This window comes from Lynx rufus, unplaced genomic scaffold (assembly GCF_022079265.1).
Source record: "Lynx rufus isolate CCGP_SWC_20201006 ecotype Redwood Valley unplaced genomic scaffold, mLynRuf1.p SCAF_13, whole genome shotgun sequence".
Lineage (NCBI taxonomy): Eukaryota > Metazoa > Chordata > Mammalia > Carnivora > Felidae > Lynx > Lynx rufus.
In genome coordinates, this window is record NW_025814827.1 from 58,148,686 (window position 1) to 58,164,310 (window position 15,625).

At 34.1% G+C, this 15,625-nt stretch overlaps 1 protein-coding gene across 1 annotated transcript in view; it reads left to right on the plus strand.

The window, feature by feature from the left end:
- Positions 1 to 15,625, plus strand: part of MIPOL1 (mirror-image polydactyly 1) — a 239,146-nt gene that overhangs the window by 75,668 nt on the left and 147,853 nt on the right. The gene's annotated exons all lie outside the window — the stretch shown is intronic.

Below are 15,625 nucleotides of genomic sequence, written 5' to 3' on the forward strand. Positions count from 1 at the left end.
TTATTGTACTTATGACTTTCCATTCTCCTTTTTCATTTTTGTCCCAATTCCTAGCATAGTACCTATGACACAGTAGTGGTTCCTGCCCTCAAGGTGCTTACATTCTCATTAACTGCTTAAAAATAAAAACAAAACCACATCTATAGGAAACAGAAAAGATTCATCATTGTCATGATTGTGCAGTAAGAAAAAATATGCTATCAAGAAAATTGTACTTTGTTTTCTTAAATTCTCTTTTTGCTACAGTTTGCAGGAGAGTATTACAGCATTAGCAGGATAACTCACTAAGCCAGGATTATCTACCAAAATTAGAAAAATGGTGACATTTTGAAGTGGAAAATATTTTAGTCTGTCAAAAAGAGTGAAGTTTGGTTGAAGTCAGATTTTTCTGTAAATGTATTTAGCTTCATTTTGAAATTCTCAGTGAGTAATTAGGAGCCTATGATAACTTTGTTGTCATTGTTTAATGCACTTTCTCCTCTTTTCTCTCAAATTCATAGATAGACTAGAGCAATAAGGGGAAAAGAAAAGAAATTTAGATTCTTGGTCATTTTTTAATTACACCAAGGAATTTAACATTATTTGAGTAAAATTTAGTATAATCATTTTTTCCAGTGTATACTTGCAAATCAAAAGAAGGATTGTTTTAAAGGCAGCTTACATTATATATGCCAATTTATTATCAGCATCAGGGGACAGATTTCATGTGCCATGTATGATATGGCTATTCTTATGTAAAACAGACCTAAAATTAAAATTCTAGTCTGTTAAGTACATAATAATACCATAGTCTTTCTTCTGGATTTTTTGTTGTGTATTTATGTTAAATTGAGGAGGGCACCTGTTGGGATGAGCACTGGGTGTTGTAGAGAAACCAATTTGACAATAAATTTCATATAAAAAATAAATAAAATAAATATATAAAAAATAAATTGAATTAAATGGCACCTGCTATCTGTGGAGAAAAAGAAATGTACATTTCTAAGAGGTTATTAAAATTAGAAGGTAAGATATAGAACAAAAAAAACCCTGGAAATTTAAACCCAAAACAAAACCCCTATAAAATAGAAATCTGTATAAATTATGGACTATATAAAACAATATATAAACAAAGCTACGTTTGAATCCTTTTTTTAGTTATTTTATGCCAATTTTCTCATGAGAAACCTTGAATTTATATTATATATCTGCTTTATTCTGAATCATTTTTTAAAATTATTCTTACCTTCTAGGGATTTTGTTCTGTTTTTGGTGCTTTGGGTGTTGCATTCTGTATCTTCAAGTTGCCATATAAGTTCTGAATAATAAGTTTATTATCAAGCTGTCTAATGAATCAGTTGTTTGTGTACTTTCTCAGCAGTATGCCTATCTTTTATGGCACACTTACAATTATTTTTGTGTTTGTTAACTCATTCAATATTTAGTTACTATGTAAATAAGCTTTAGGGAGAAATTTTTTAAAAGAGTCACTGTCTCTAGGGACCTTCAGTCAGTCAATAATATTTCTAGTATTTTATTATAAAAAGTACTGTTATTGATATCAGTAAAAGGTAAATTTGATTAGGATGAGAGCTGAAAAATTTATGCTTTATTTAATTGTGTAATACTGAAATTCATAAAGGAAACAGTCCTAGTGATATGTTTGGGAAAAATCCAAGTTAATGGTCATACATTATATAGGACTTTCCAGTAGATTAAGGCAAATACATGATTATCATACAAAGAAATACTTTTTAATATTATAGTGCTGTTCAAATAATAAATCTTTGTTTATTCTGATAACCTGGGAATTCTTTCTAAATTAGTTCTGGTGGTAGAGGATAAAATTGGTTATTTGGTGATCATATACATTATTTTTAAAGTAGCATGGGATTATACCAGCTAAATTTGCTAAGATGGAATTTCCCCCTAATTTTATAGCGTTTGCGGTTTTCCCTAATAACAAGTAAAACACACTGGTACGTATGGGATGAAGGGCTAAATTTATACTGATACCAGTCTATAGCATAAGAGTTAATTTAATAAAAGCTTATTTTCTCATTTAAAGTACATTTTATCCATTTATGTGAGGAAATTGGTTTCTTGAGGAACACAATTTTGGATATTTAATATTTTTAAATAAATTTAGATCAGCCATAAATATGCAGACATCAAACTTATTGAGAAATTTCATGTATACTGCCTTCTTTTCCTCTTTCATTTTATTTATTTGCCTTCTTTATCATATGTCTTTCACTTCCTACAATTGGAGTTCTCCACTGTAATTCCATTGAAAGCCATTCTTTCTTAGATTATAAATGACCTCTGGTGATTAAACCTGTGAAACTTATTCTTTATTCTACTCAGCATCCCAGTCAGTGTAACTAGAACACATTTCAATTTTGTTGGCCCTGCCCTTTTGAAATACTTTCCTGTGGTTCTCTATTGCTATATCATTTTTGTTCTTCGAATGGTGTTCTTTAGTTGGTGCCTCTTTTTCTACCTGTTCCCAAGTTGTGTGATAAGTCCCTTATTATTCTTAAAAAAAAATCTTTATTCATTTATTTTTTTTTTAGGGCAGTTGTAGATTGGCAACAAAATTAAGCAGAGAGTGCAGAGTTCCCACATACCTCCTGCCTTCACACATGTAAATGCCCTCAGCATCCAGCTCCATATTTGTATATTTGTTACACTCCATGAATCTATATCAGTTTTGCCCACAGTCCACAGTTTACATTAAGGGTCACTCTTAGTGCTGTACATTTTACAGATTTTAACAAAGGTACATTACATGTATCTACTGCTGCAGTATCATATAGAAGAGTTTCACTCTAGAAATCCTCTGTGTTCTACCTATTTATTTTTCTCTCCTCCCAATATCTGCCACCCATTAATCTTTTTATGGTCTCCGTAGTTTTTCCTTTTCCAGAATGTCATTTAGTTGGAATCATACATTATGTATTCATTTAAACTTTCTCTATATTTTTTGATGGCTTCATAGCTCATGTCTTTTTAGTGTTTAGTATTCCATTTTCTCGATGTACCACAGTTTATTTATCTACTCACCTACTGAAGGACATCTTGCTTGCTTCCAGAATTTGGCAACTTTGAATATGAAATGAAAATGAAGTATGAAAGTTTCTATAAACATCCATTTGCAGAATTGTTTGTGGACATAAAATTTTCAGCTCATATGGAGAAATACCAAGGACTCAATTGCTGGGTTGTATGATAAGAATGTTTAGTTTTGGAAGAAACTACCAAACTATCTTCCAGAGTAGCTGTACTATTTTTCATTCCTACCAGTAATGAATTTGATTTGTTTCTCCACTATCTCGCCAACATTTGGAGTTTCTTTTATTGTAGACTTGTTTCTTCTAATTTCATCCATTCCTACACTATCACCTGTTATTTATATCTTAATGACTATCTCGTCTGCCCTTCCACTTGGATATCTTAATGTTTCCTTAACCACAACAAGTTTGAAAACAAATCCCTAATTTGACTCCCTAAGTCTTTTCTCCCCAGAAAGAAGTCAGGACCTGAGTCTAACACTATTGACTGTATGACTTAACATTTATTCCCAATCATATTCTCCTTTGTTTGTCTTTACTATAGAACCAGGAGAAGTTAAACACTTTCTCAGCCTTTCTTTTTGCTAATATGACATAAGAGGAATTCAACAGGGTAGAGAGAAGTTGGAGTGTCTCTGGAAAAGTTTTTGTTTCCTTCATGTAGGACTGATACAGCAGGCATCTTATTACCTTAAACACTTACTGCTGCCTGGAACTACATCAACCATCTTATAGCCATGAAGAAAACACCAGAAGCTGGCCATTAACATTATTGAGCCCCTTAGCCAATGAGCTACTTTGAGACCATTAAGCACCTATACCCTGATTTCTTTTTCTGGTAATAGATATACCTTATATTTTAAGTCACTTAATAGTTTTCTGTTATTTATTTCCAAATTGATCAATTAACATCTATTAATTAATGATACTACCATACTCCTTAGACACGTAGGTTAATATAATTGACATAACCTTCATGTTCTTTTAGGCTGTCATCCACCACAAAGCAGTCAGACATTCAGTCCTGTCAATTCTGCAACAATGATTTCTCTCCTATTTTCCTTTCTATTTTTATTGTCCTACCCCTACCCTATGTCAAATTCATGATCTAGATAATAATACTACAAGTATATCTCATTTTATGGTGCTTCATTTTATTGCACTTTACAGATAATACATTTTCTTCACATTGAAGGTTTGTGGCACCTCTGTATCCCAAGCAAGTCTTTTGGTGCCATTTTTTTCAACTTTTTGTCTCTGTGTCACATTTGATAATTTTTGTGCAATATTTCAAATTTTTTCATTAGAATTATATTTGTTGTGGTGATCTGTGATAAGTGATTACAACTCACTAAGATCAGATGATGGTTAGTGTTTTTTACCAATAAAGTTTTTTTTAATTAAGGGATACACATTGCGTTTTTTTAGACACAATGCTATTGCACATTTAATAGACTATAGTATAGTGAAAACATAATGCTTATATGTGCTGGGAAATTAAAAAATTCATTTGACTCGCCCTATTGCAATATTCACTTTATTGCAGGTGTCTAGAATATTTCCAAATACAATATTTCCAAAGTATGCCTGTACCCTCCTAACTTTTCTGTCCTTGGTTTCTCACCTCTCTAACCAGTTGTTACTTTCATTAGCCATCATTCTAAAACAGAAGGGACACTTCACTACTCAAAAACTTTCATTGTCTTGCATTTTCAACAATGACCCTGAATGACCCTTATAAAAACAATGAAAAAGGATGACTAAAATGTATATTTTAAGTATATTTTACAACAACATTATAGAAAAGACAGGAAGATAAGGAATTTACAAAGACCTAAAGCAAAGTAGAAATGAGAGCAGGGGACATGAGAAGTAAGTGATTGCCTGAAGTTGTCTTTTACTCTGAGAGCATTTGTCAGACCTCGGTGAATTTTCCATTTTAATGGTTTCAAGGGCAAGACAAACAAGAGGCAGAGCCTGGAGCCTGTTTAAGCCAGAGAGTGTAATGAGATACCCTCTCTTGAAGCTGGTATCATAATGGCCACACCATTAGTGTTTAGGTGAACAAGAGTCAAGCCCTTCATACAAAATAAGGTAACAAAGGAATTTGACTTTCTTGACTGTGGAGGAGAGGAAATTGCTCAGAATTCATCATCCTTGGCCAGCTTTAAGGCAGGTTTTAGAACCACACAGGTTGCCTGAATTCTTGCTATCTGTGTAACTCTAAAAGCTGAGGATTTAACTGAAGTAGTCCTACCCTGGCAGGACCCATAGACAACAGACCAAAGCAAATTACCTTCCAATTAGCCTCTAATATTTCTTATAGATAAAATTTCAAAGACCCAGAGCTATCAAAAAACACATAAGAGAAGAAGGCACTTCTAATGAAAGTTAGTAAAAACATAAGGCAGCAGAATCATATACTAAAACAACAAATAGTTTAGGTATTCTAATTATCAGTCACACAATATAATACAAATGTTTAAGTAGTATCTTTAAAAAGAGATGCTTAAAAATAAGAGCAAGGAAAGTAGCTAAAAATGATCAAGTGAATTTGGAAAGCCAAATGAGATTGAATTTACAGAAATTGATAAAAAAATTTAAACAGCAAATAGGTTTAACACAATGTTAAGAAACTGTTAATGAACTGGAAGATATATCTAAACCAAGTATGGAAATGGAAGCCAGAAAGAAAAATATAAAATGTTAAAAGACACAAAAGATAGAGTGAAAAGATCTAAAATCTATTTGGAATTCTAGAGTAGATAATATAGGGAACAGGGAAAGGCAAGATACAAAGAAATCATGACTGAGTATCTCCCAGAATTGTCAAGTGACACAAGCCTCAGATCTAGGAATACCAAATCAATTCTACGTATGATAAATTAGAAGAAACTACAGAACGTGAAAGTTAAAGCTCTTAAAAACAACCATTAGAAAAGACCTATTTGGGGCACCTGGGTGGCTCAGTCAGTTGAGCGACCAACCCTTGATTTTGGCTCAGGTCGTGATCCCAGAGTCATGGAATTGAACCCCGCATTGGGATCTGCACTGAGTGTGGAGCTTGGTCTGTCTGTCTGTCTGTCTGTCTCTCTCTCTCTCTCTCCCTTGCCCCTCTCCCCTTCTTGTGCACTCTCTCTAAAAGAAAAAAAAAATAAAGAACAGCCAAAACATTAAAAAAAAAAAGATATTTAACAAAGAAATGGCATTTAGACTCACTGACTTCTCAATAGTAATGATGGAATAATATCTTAAATACCCAGAACGCAGCAATGGGAATAGTTCCTTAAAAATACAGAGAGAAAAGTAACTGTCAAGGGCAAGAGTAAAATAATGGTCAGATAAATAAAAAATTTCAGTTGCTTTCTATTACGTATAGCATATAATCCAAACCTCCGAAGTGCGGAATTTAAGATTCTGCACTACAATTTTAGCCTGCGTTTTATTTTCCGTCTTTCTTTCTTTCTTTTTCTTTCTTTCTCTTTTCTTTTTCTTCCTTTCTGTCTTTTTTATTTTTTTTAAGTTTTTAAAGTTTTTATGTTAATTCCAGTTAGTTAACATACATTGTTATAGTCAACATTTCCATAATTGGCAATTCAACAATTCCATACATCACCCTGTGCTCATCACAAGTGCACTCCTTAATCCCCATCACACATTTAACCCATCTTTCTACCTACTTCCCCTCTGGTAACCATCAGTTCTCTATTATTTCTTGGTTTCTCTCTCTCTCTCTCTCTCTCTCTCTCTCTCTCTCTCTCTCACTTTCTCTTTTTTTTTTTTTTGTTTCTTTTGCTCTTTTGTTTCTTAAATTCCACTATGAGTGAGATTATATGGTATTTGTCGTTCTCAGCCTGACTTATAGCGTTATACTCTATAACTCCATCTGTATTGTTCCAAATGGCAAGATATTCTTTCTTATGGCTGAATAATGTTCCATTATATATATGTACACGCTACATCTTTATCCACTCATCTGTTGGTGGTCAGTTAGGCTGCTTCCATAGTTTGGCTATTGTAAATAATGCTGCAATAAACACAGATATGCTTGTATCCCTTTGAATTAGTGTTTTTGTATTCTTTTACTTTGTGTTTTACTTTCTTTTTCTTTCTTTCTTTTTTTTTTTTTTTTTACCATTTCTCTTTGTAGTCTTGATAAACCCCAACCATCCCCCCACTACTTCCTAAACATGTCATGTTTTTTAATTCCTCTGGTCTTTACTTTTTTATGTTATTTAATTCTGTCTCTAATATTAGTTGGTTGTTTACATGTCATCTCTAAATCAAAAATTTCTTAAGCATACGGGATCATAGCTTTTTCATGTTGCTCTTCTCTTGGAATTTAGCACATGATTGAACTCAATATATAATCAGTAAGTTTTTTAAATTAGAAACCAGTTTTAATCTGTCCTAGTTGAAATCATTTATTTTATTTATTTATTTTTTTCGTGTTTATTTTTGAGAGAGAGACAGAGAGAGCGTGATTGGGGGAGGGGCAGAGAGAAGCAGACAAAATCCTAGAGTTAGGCTTGATTTCTCTTTCTTACATTCCACATTCCATCTGTAAACAAATTCTTATGGCTCTACTTTTGATGCATGTCAAGAATTCGGTCACTTCTCATCACTTCCACTGCTACTACTGTCTTTCAGGCCTCCATCATCTCTTGCCTGGATTTTTACAAAAGCCTACTAATGGTTTCTTATTTCCATCCTTGCTCTCCTCTATTCTCAACACAGCCTCCAGGATATTCCTATTAAAATATAAATTAGATTATATTACTCCTCTGCCAAGAACATTTCAGTGGCTGCCATTTCACTCTGAAGATAAACCTACAAGACCTCTTGATCTGGACCTCAGTTTCCTCCTTGTCACCATCCTTCGCTTAGTCACATTCCTTTCTTTTTTTTTTTTTTTTTAATTTTTTTTTTCAACGTTTTTATTTATTTTTGGGACAGAGAGAGACAGAGCATGAACGGGCGAGGGGCAGAGAGAGAGGGAGACACAGAATCGGAAACAGGCTCCAGGCTCTGAGCCATCAGCCCAGAGCCTGACGCGGGGCTCGAACTCACGGAACGTGAGATCGTGACCTGGCTGAAGTCGGACGCTTAACCGACTGCGCCACCCAGGCGCCCCAGTCACATTCTTTTCTTGCTGTTCCACAAATATACCAGGCACCCTCGTATCAGAAGGTCTTTTTGTACTTTCTGTTCCTACTCCCAAGGATCACTCGCCCCACCCCTCCCCCACCCCCAAATATTCACATGGCTTACTTTCTTAACTCCTTCAAGTCTCTTCAAATGCCACCTTTCATTGAGGTCTTCCCAAGCATTTTCTCAATCCTCTTCCCTGTTTTTACTCCAGAGTACTTATCTTCTAAGGAAGTATACATTTACTTATTTATTATTTTCATATTCTGTTTTCTTAGTAGAAATAACTGCTCCATGAGATCAAGGATTTTTGGTTACTTTATACACTTCTGTATCTATTGATGATATTAAAAATATTTGACAGTAAGTAAGAGATACTGACCAACTGTAACAGATGCCAGCTCTTAACAGTTTGTATGGTTGTATCTATGCATAGCAGCTGAAAACCAGCTCTGGCTGGATCTCCTACAAGTACATATAGTAGGCATTGAATAAGTATCTCTTAAGTGAATTAGTACTACACATGCAATTTAGTATCCAGCTTTCCCTACTTAACACTTCATAAGCATTCTCCAGTTTACTTACTCTATAAATATCACCTTAATGTATGACGTAATTTGCAATGTATGGATGCACCATAACTAACTCTTCCCTTAGTATTAAATATTTAGGTTTTTTGTAGCTTTGTATTTTATGAACAGCACTGTGAAAAATATTTTTGTGTATTTTAGTATGCTGTGTATTTTAAAATTTGTGTATTTTAATATTTAACTGTAGCTTAGCAAACAAATTTTGATTATTTTTTCAAATTTTTAGTTTTAGTAATGCAAATCGTTTTAAAAGCCAAATGATTCTATAAGGGTTCTAATAAAACCATAACAGTCAGCCTCCTTATCTCTCCTGATTTCTGCTCCGCAGAAAAAAATCACTCTCAACTCTTTCAGCTGTTCCTTCTGTATTTGCACTCTATTTCTAAATTTCTAAATGAATATCTTATACTAGTTTTCATTTTTTGTTATTATTAATTGACTTCCTACTATAAAGATGAAGATTTAGCTTTCTCTTAGATTAGTGCTGGTTGTGACCCTCTAAATCAACTGGGTGACAGTCCTCCCATGGGTTTTTTGGTATTTCTACATGTCTGTGAGCAGAGGCACAATTGACCTTTGTTCTGAAATATGTTCTAGAGAATATTTGCTTAGCAAACAGCCTTGGAAGATAGAGATAGTGTCTCCCTCTGTAGCAGAGGGCAGATTTGTTTACTGTCCAATGTAAAAAAAACAATGTCTCCCTCGGAAGCAAAGGTCAGGCAGGTTTGCTAGCAGCATATTATAAAAGATTTGGCTTCCCTAAGTTTGGAGTTCCTTAGCTGTAATGCAGTCCCGCTGTGTGTGCAGTATATAACTGTTCCCCTCCACATTGCCCCCATGGGAGTTGCAGGGCAGAGACCCCGATACAAACAGGAAGCTTCTGCTGTTTGTGCTGTGTCTGAGTAAAGTTCTTTGTAATGCAGAATTCTTGTCTTCTGCCAGTATGCATGAAACTGGCAGGCTAATTTGTTAGCCTGCAAGTAGGATAAAAATACTTCACTCTTCACAGTTCTTATAAAGCCACATTTCCTTTCTTTTTCAGTAGTATGTCTTCCTCAGAATTATGGTTTGGATTTTTTTGTTTGTATAATGTACATCTATCACTAGTACATCTGTACCCTGTCTACTAAATAAAAATATCTTAATACCTTCAAATATTTCAGGTGACCTAAAACTATTTTTTTGTTTGAGGATCTGAACTGATTATTCTATATAAGACATTACTAGTCTTGGAACCTACCTCCAGTGTCATTCTGTGGCTACCTTTAATTTCTCCTATGTTAGATCACCTGTTTCCTGTATCTCATTTTTTTTCTTGCTTGACTTTTTCATTTTGATGGAGCACACTTTCTAATAGTTTCCTGAGAAAGGATACATGTAAGTTAAAATTTTAAAGACTGTATGGTATTTCTTCAAGATAGATTTCTAGAAGTAGAGTACTTGAATAACAGAATGAACATTTAAATTCAAATTCCTAGACTCATTTTCAGGGTTAAAATATTTGTGACAGAATATTTGACAAGGACCCCAAAACCTTGCACTTTAATGTTATTATTTTTAAAACTTTTTAAAATTGAATTTCTCTTTTAAATTTTATGCATCCATTAAAACCACAATGAAATACCATGTCACATCTATACAATGGCTAAATGAAAAATACAGGGGTGCCCAGGTAACTCAGTCTGTTGAGCATCCAACTCTTGATTTCAGTCCAGGTCATGATCCCAGGGTTGTGGAATTGAACCCCGCATCAGGCTCTGTGCTGAGTGTGGAACCTACTTAAGATTCTTTCTCTCCCTTGCCCCTTTACCCACTCACACTCTCTCTCTCAAAAAAAAAGAAAAAAAAAAACCCAAAAAACAAGAAACACACACACACACACACACAGATGTTGACAAGATGTGCAGAAACTGAATCTCTTACATACTACTGGTGGCAATATAAAATTATTACAGCCACTCTGGGATAGTTTGCCACATTTAACATGTAACCCAAACTATTGCACTCCTCAGTCTTACCCAGAGAAATGAAAGTTTATGTTCACAAAAATCTTGTACAGAAATGTTCATAGCAACTTTTTTTGTTATTGCCCAAAACTAGAAAGAAAGCTAGATATCCATTAGGGGGTCAGTGGATCAACATCCATGCAATCAACTATGACTCAGCAATAAAAAAGAGCAACTTATTGATACCTGCAGTGCCTTTGATGGTTCTCATTATGCTGAATGGGAAAAGCCAATAGCAAAGGGTTATGTTATATCTATGTGATCTCAATTATATAACAGTCCCAAAGTGACAAAATCATTATGATGGAGAACAGATCAGTGGTTTCTTAGACTTAGGTAGAAGATCAGAGTTTGACAAAAACTGGGTGGCTCAGTTGGTTAAGCTTTGGACTTCAGCTCAGGTCATGATCTCACGGTTTCTGAATTGGAGCCCCGCATCAGGCTGTGTGCTGACAGCTTGGAGCCTGGAGCCTGCTTCAGATCTGTGTCTCCCTCTCTCTCTGCCCTTCCCCCCCCCCCATCTTGCACTCTCTCTGTCTCTCAAAAATAAATAAACATTTAAAAAAATGTAACTTTCTGGATCCTAGGTATTAGCATCATCCCTACTATTGGGTTTTAGTAAATACTATTATTTCATATTTAAGTAGTTTCTTTCTAGAATGTTTTTTTAAGTTTTTATCAGTGCATATAATAAATTTTATTGAGTTCTTGATATTGAACAATTCCCTGAATAAACTCTTGGATTTGATTTGTCATTGTTTTCTTGATTTTAAAAATTATTCAAATTCCCACTTTGTTTTTCTTTTTTAAGATTGTTTCGGCTGTGACAATTTGATGCCAATATTACTAGCTTAATGAATAGCATAAATTTCTTTTTTAAAGTGTGGCCTTGACAAGTTTAAATTGAATAGGAAGGGTCATGTACCATTGGAAGCCAGTGATTCCCGGCCTTCTTTTTTCCTCTATATTGTTATGATTTCATTTTGAATAAAAGTAGAGTAACTTACCAATATGTCACTTCATGCATACATGACACATAGAAATACAGTGGCAGGAAATTAGTTAGAGAAGGGAGAGAATGATGCCAGATCTTGTACATGTTGTAGTTCAGATTATTGAAATGTATGGGAATACTCAGAAGTCACATTTAGAAGTGAACTAAATGGAGCAATAGTGATTTCCAGCATTTTACTCTTGGTGCACAAAAATAAGTGATTCACAGAGGAGATAGTAGAAAGTAGAGAAGAAGTAGAAAGATAAGATGACCAACAGGTTGTGTTATGATACAATTCAGGGTAGAGTCATGAAGGGAATGGCTAACCGTGTCAAATGCTACAGAAAAATCAAATAAGATCAAAAGTTAGAGCCAAAGCATTAAAATACACAAAATTCTGAGCAAAGGAAGTGGAGAGAAATTCTGCACTGGTTCCTAACAGCATTCCGTTCCAATGCCAGACTTTGTTTTCCACACAGTACAGTTTTACTTGCGAGAGTGCCTTTCCTTACAACACACAAGACTGTCAGCTAGACCAGGTTTACAGTCTTTGCATACTAAATGGAGAATTGCTATGACAGCATTCATTACAGGCTCTCTGAAAGAAACAGTTATGCTGAAGGGTGGTTCTGTGGATTTACAGCACCAGGTATAGCCAAATCATCAAAGCCTGTGTAAGTTCATCAAGTCCATCAAGACACAATAAAAATTGATGCTGTTCAGATAAAACCACTGTGATCCATAACCTCTTACATGGAAGGAATACTGAATTTCTGTGGGAAACTTCTGTGGAGATTATCAGCGGCAAACCACAAGTGCAGTACTTGTGAATTCTTACATTTAATTGCTCTCAACAATGAATGCCAATGTTTTTCTAATTTTGAATTTCATACTATTATTTTAGGAATGTGAGATTTTATTTTCATACATAATTATAGAAATACAAAATTACATTGCATGCTTTCCTGTCTTATGCATTTTGTAAAATGCCAAAAAAAAAAATCAAAATGAATACTTGAATGAAGACATAAGCTTTCAGTAGGAGACTGAATCTTTGGCAGATTTATCATTACGTGAGCTGGCTTTAGATAGATCTTGGAACCCTTTTCAAGTCTTTGTATCACCTTGTCTTTGGACCTAGTATTTCCTCTGATTGAAATGCCCTACATCACCTATTGCCCTCCCTCCTTTGCCCAGCTAATATCTACTCATCCTGTCTTCAGTTTGGCTACAATTCTCTTGTCACCAAACTGGAGAGGTATTTGGGTGGTAGAATGAAATGTTTTAATATCAAAATGAGCACTGATTTGAAAATAAATTGAGTATGTGAGAAGCTCAGTGGTCCCAGGATTTCCTCCAGGCCCTTCCTATCTCTGTCACATGAATAGTACCTTAAGTTCCACTTTCCCCTTTGCCTTCTGCTCTCACCTCATCATCTCCATCCTTTTTTTCCTAACCTATTGAGTTTTGGTATTACAGTGGCCAAGACATAGAAGAGCAGATATGTATGATACATTGTTGGAAACAGTACCCAGGGCACCTTTATTCTTAGTTTTTTTTAACATTTATTTATTTTGAGAGACAGAGACAGAGTGTGAGCAGATGAGGGGCAGAGAGAGAGAGAGAGAGAGAGAGAGATACAGAATCTGGAGCAGGCTCCAGGCTCTAGGCTCTGAGCACAGAGCCTGACATGGGGCTTGAACCCACGAACCACGACTGAGCCTCCCAGGGTACCTTTAAAAGCAATAAGGGTCCTCTTGACAGTTTGTTAGGTAATGAGTACAGGTTAATGATTCTTGACAAAGGCATGTATTAGAATTATTAAAAGAATATTAACTGAATAATAAATCTGGGCCATACCCAAAGCACTCTGAATTGGAAAATCTTACCCTGGATTTGAAAACTTGCTGACATAGACTTGGTGTTTGAAAGCAAATTAGCGACAAAATATTTCCCAATTTGTTTGTGAAAATAATATGTTTGGATTTTTGTTTCTGAAAATAAGGTTTGTTTCCTACCAACGGTGCTTTTTAGTTCTGTCCAGTTTTCACTGGCTTGATATTAGTATTTTGGTAGCATTATCAGTTTTATGTCTTTTTAAAGTTCTTACTTGGATTTTAAGGGTAAGTTAGATGAAGCTACATAAAGAATGCTGGCCGGGGCGCCTGGGTAGCACAGTCGGTTGAGTATCTGACTTCGGCTCAGCTCATGATCTCACGGTTTGTGGGTATAAGCCCTCTGTCTGGCCCCATGCTGACAGCTCAGAGCCTGGAGCTGCTTCAGATTCTGTGTCTTCCTCTCTCTTTGCCCCTCCCCTGCTTGCACTCTGTCTCTCCCTCTCAAAAATAAACATTAAAAAAAAAAAATTAAAAAAGAAGTAATGCTGGCAAAATGAAATTTTTCTCTCTCATTTTTAGTGTTTTCAGTAACCAGATTCTACACAAGTTTGTACCTTAAAGTAATTTGAAATAATTTGGACATATTGTCTTGTGAATTGAATTGTGTACTAAAACTGAAAAATATAGTTCAAAATCCAGATATTTATTTAAAATGCTATGAAATTTGTTTTGATGGATTTTTTAAAAATTACATGTTCTTTCAAAATAAAAAATTTATATTTAAAAAACAAACTTTAGATTATCAAATATAGTTAATTTACTTTGGCTACTAAGTAAAAATGTTTCTGATATGAGACATGATGATGGAAAGCAGTTAAATCTTTCATTAGAGATTACACAAAATTCTCAATAAAATTAACTATTTTAACAATCTAGTTTCCTGTACCAAGCAAATCTTTTTTCTAGAAACATATTTGACATGAGTTTTTTCCTAGACATATAGTTTTTAGTAATGCATCTACCGACCTTGAGCATGTATACTTTATTAAAGAAAATGAATTACTCACAAATTAACATAGCTGTAGTTTGCCTTCTGTACCAAAATGAGTTTATTGTGTTGTTCAGTGTTGGTTAGTTTTTCTGTTATGTTGATGCATTAAAACAGATATTAAATTTTATCATTAATTCAGCGCCTGGTCTCTCATCAAATCCCCTTAATTACAAATTGACTCCAAGGATTAAACAGCATGGATTTTAATTTTAACTGAAACAAAAAAAAAAAGCATCTTGAAAAATCACTCTTGCCTAGTGACTCATAGACACATTTTAAAAGATCCTATGATTTATTGCTTAGTATTTAAAATGCAATATGAAAGACATTTCACCAATATTTTTATGATCTTACAGTCTTATTAAGTGTATATTTTAGAATATATTTCATAGTCTTGAAAAAAAACTCTGTACAGTTTAGGAGTTTTGATAACTTGTAACCCTTTTCTTGAGAAAATGTAAACTTTAGATCTTGCATAACCATAATTGTATCCACATGATATTTATATTATTTTGTATTTCTACTTCTTTAATTTCACAAAATCATATACCATGTTTTCACATATATCATGGACGTGTTTCCAATATAATCCAGTATTCTGTTTCTAGTATTATCTGTAGCTTATGATTATTTAGTTCAGTCTTCACTTCCTTTTGATACTTGCTATTTTAAGTTCAGAATGATTTTTGTGCATTTTATTCTGAAGACATTTAAACATTGCTGTCCTAAGAGTGCCCATTTTAAAAATTGAATTTATTACATATATTTTAAATACTAGAATGACTGTTTTTACTAGAATAAGAGGATAATGAAATTAACTTATGATCACAGTGATCAAAAAGTACATTTGTCCACTATATTTTTGCCCCGTTATATGATAAAGAGCTTTGAACGCTGATATGCCTTTTCAGAAATTCACTTAATCTGAATATTTTCTGGAATCTA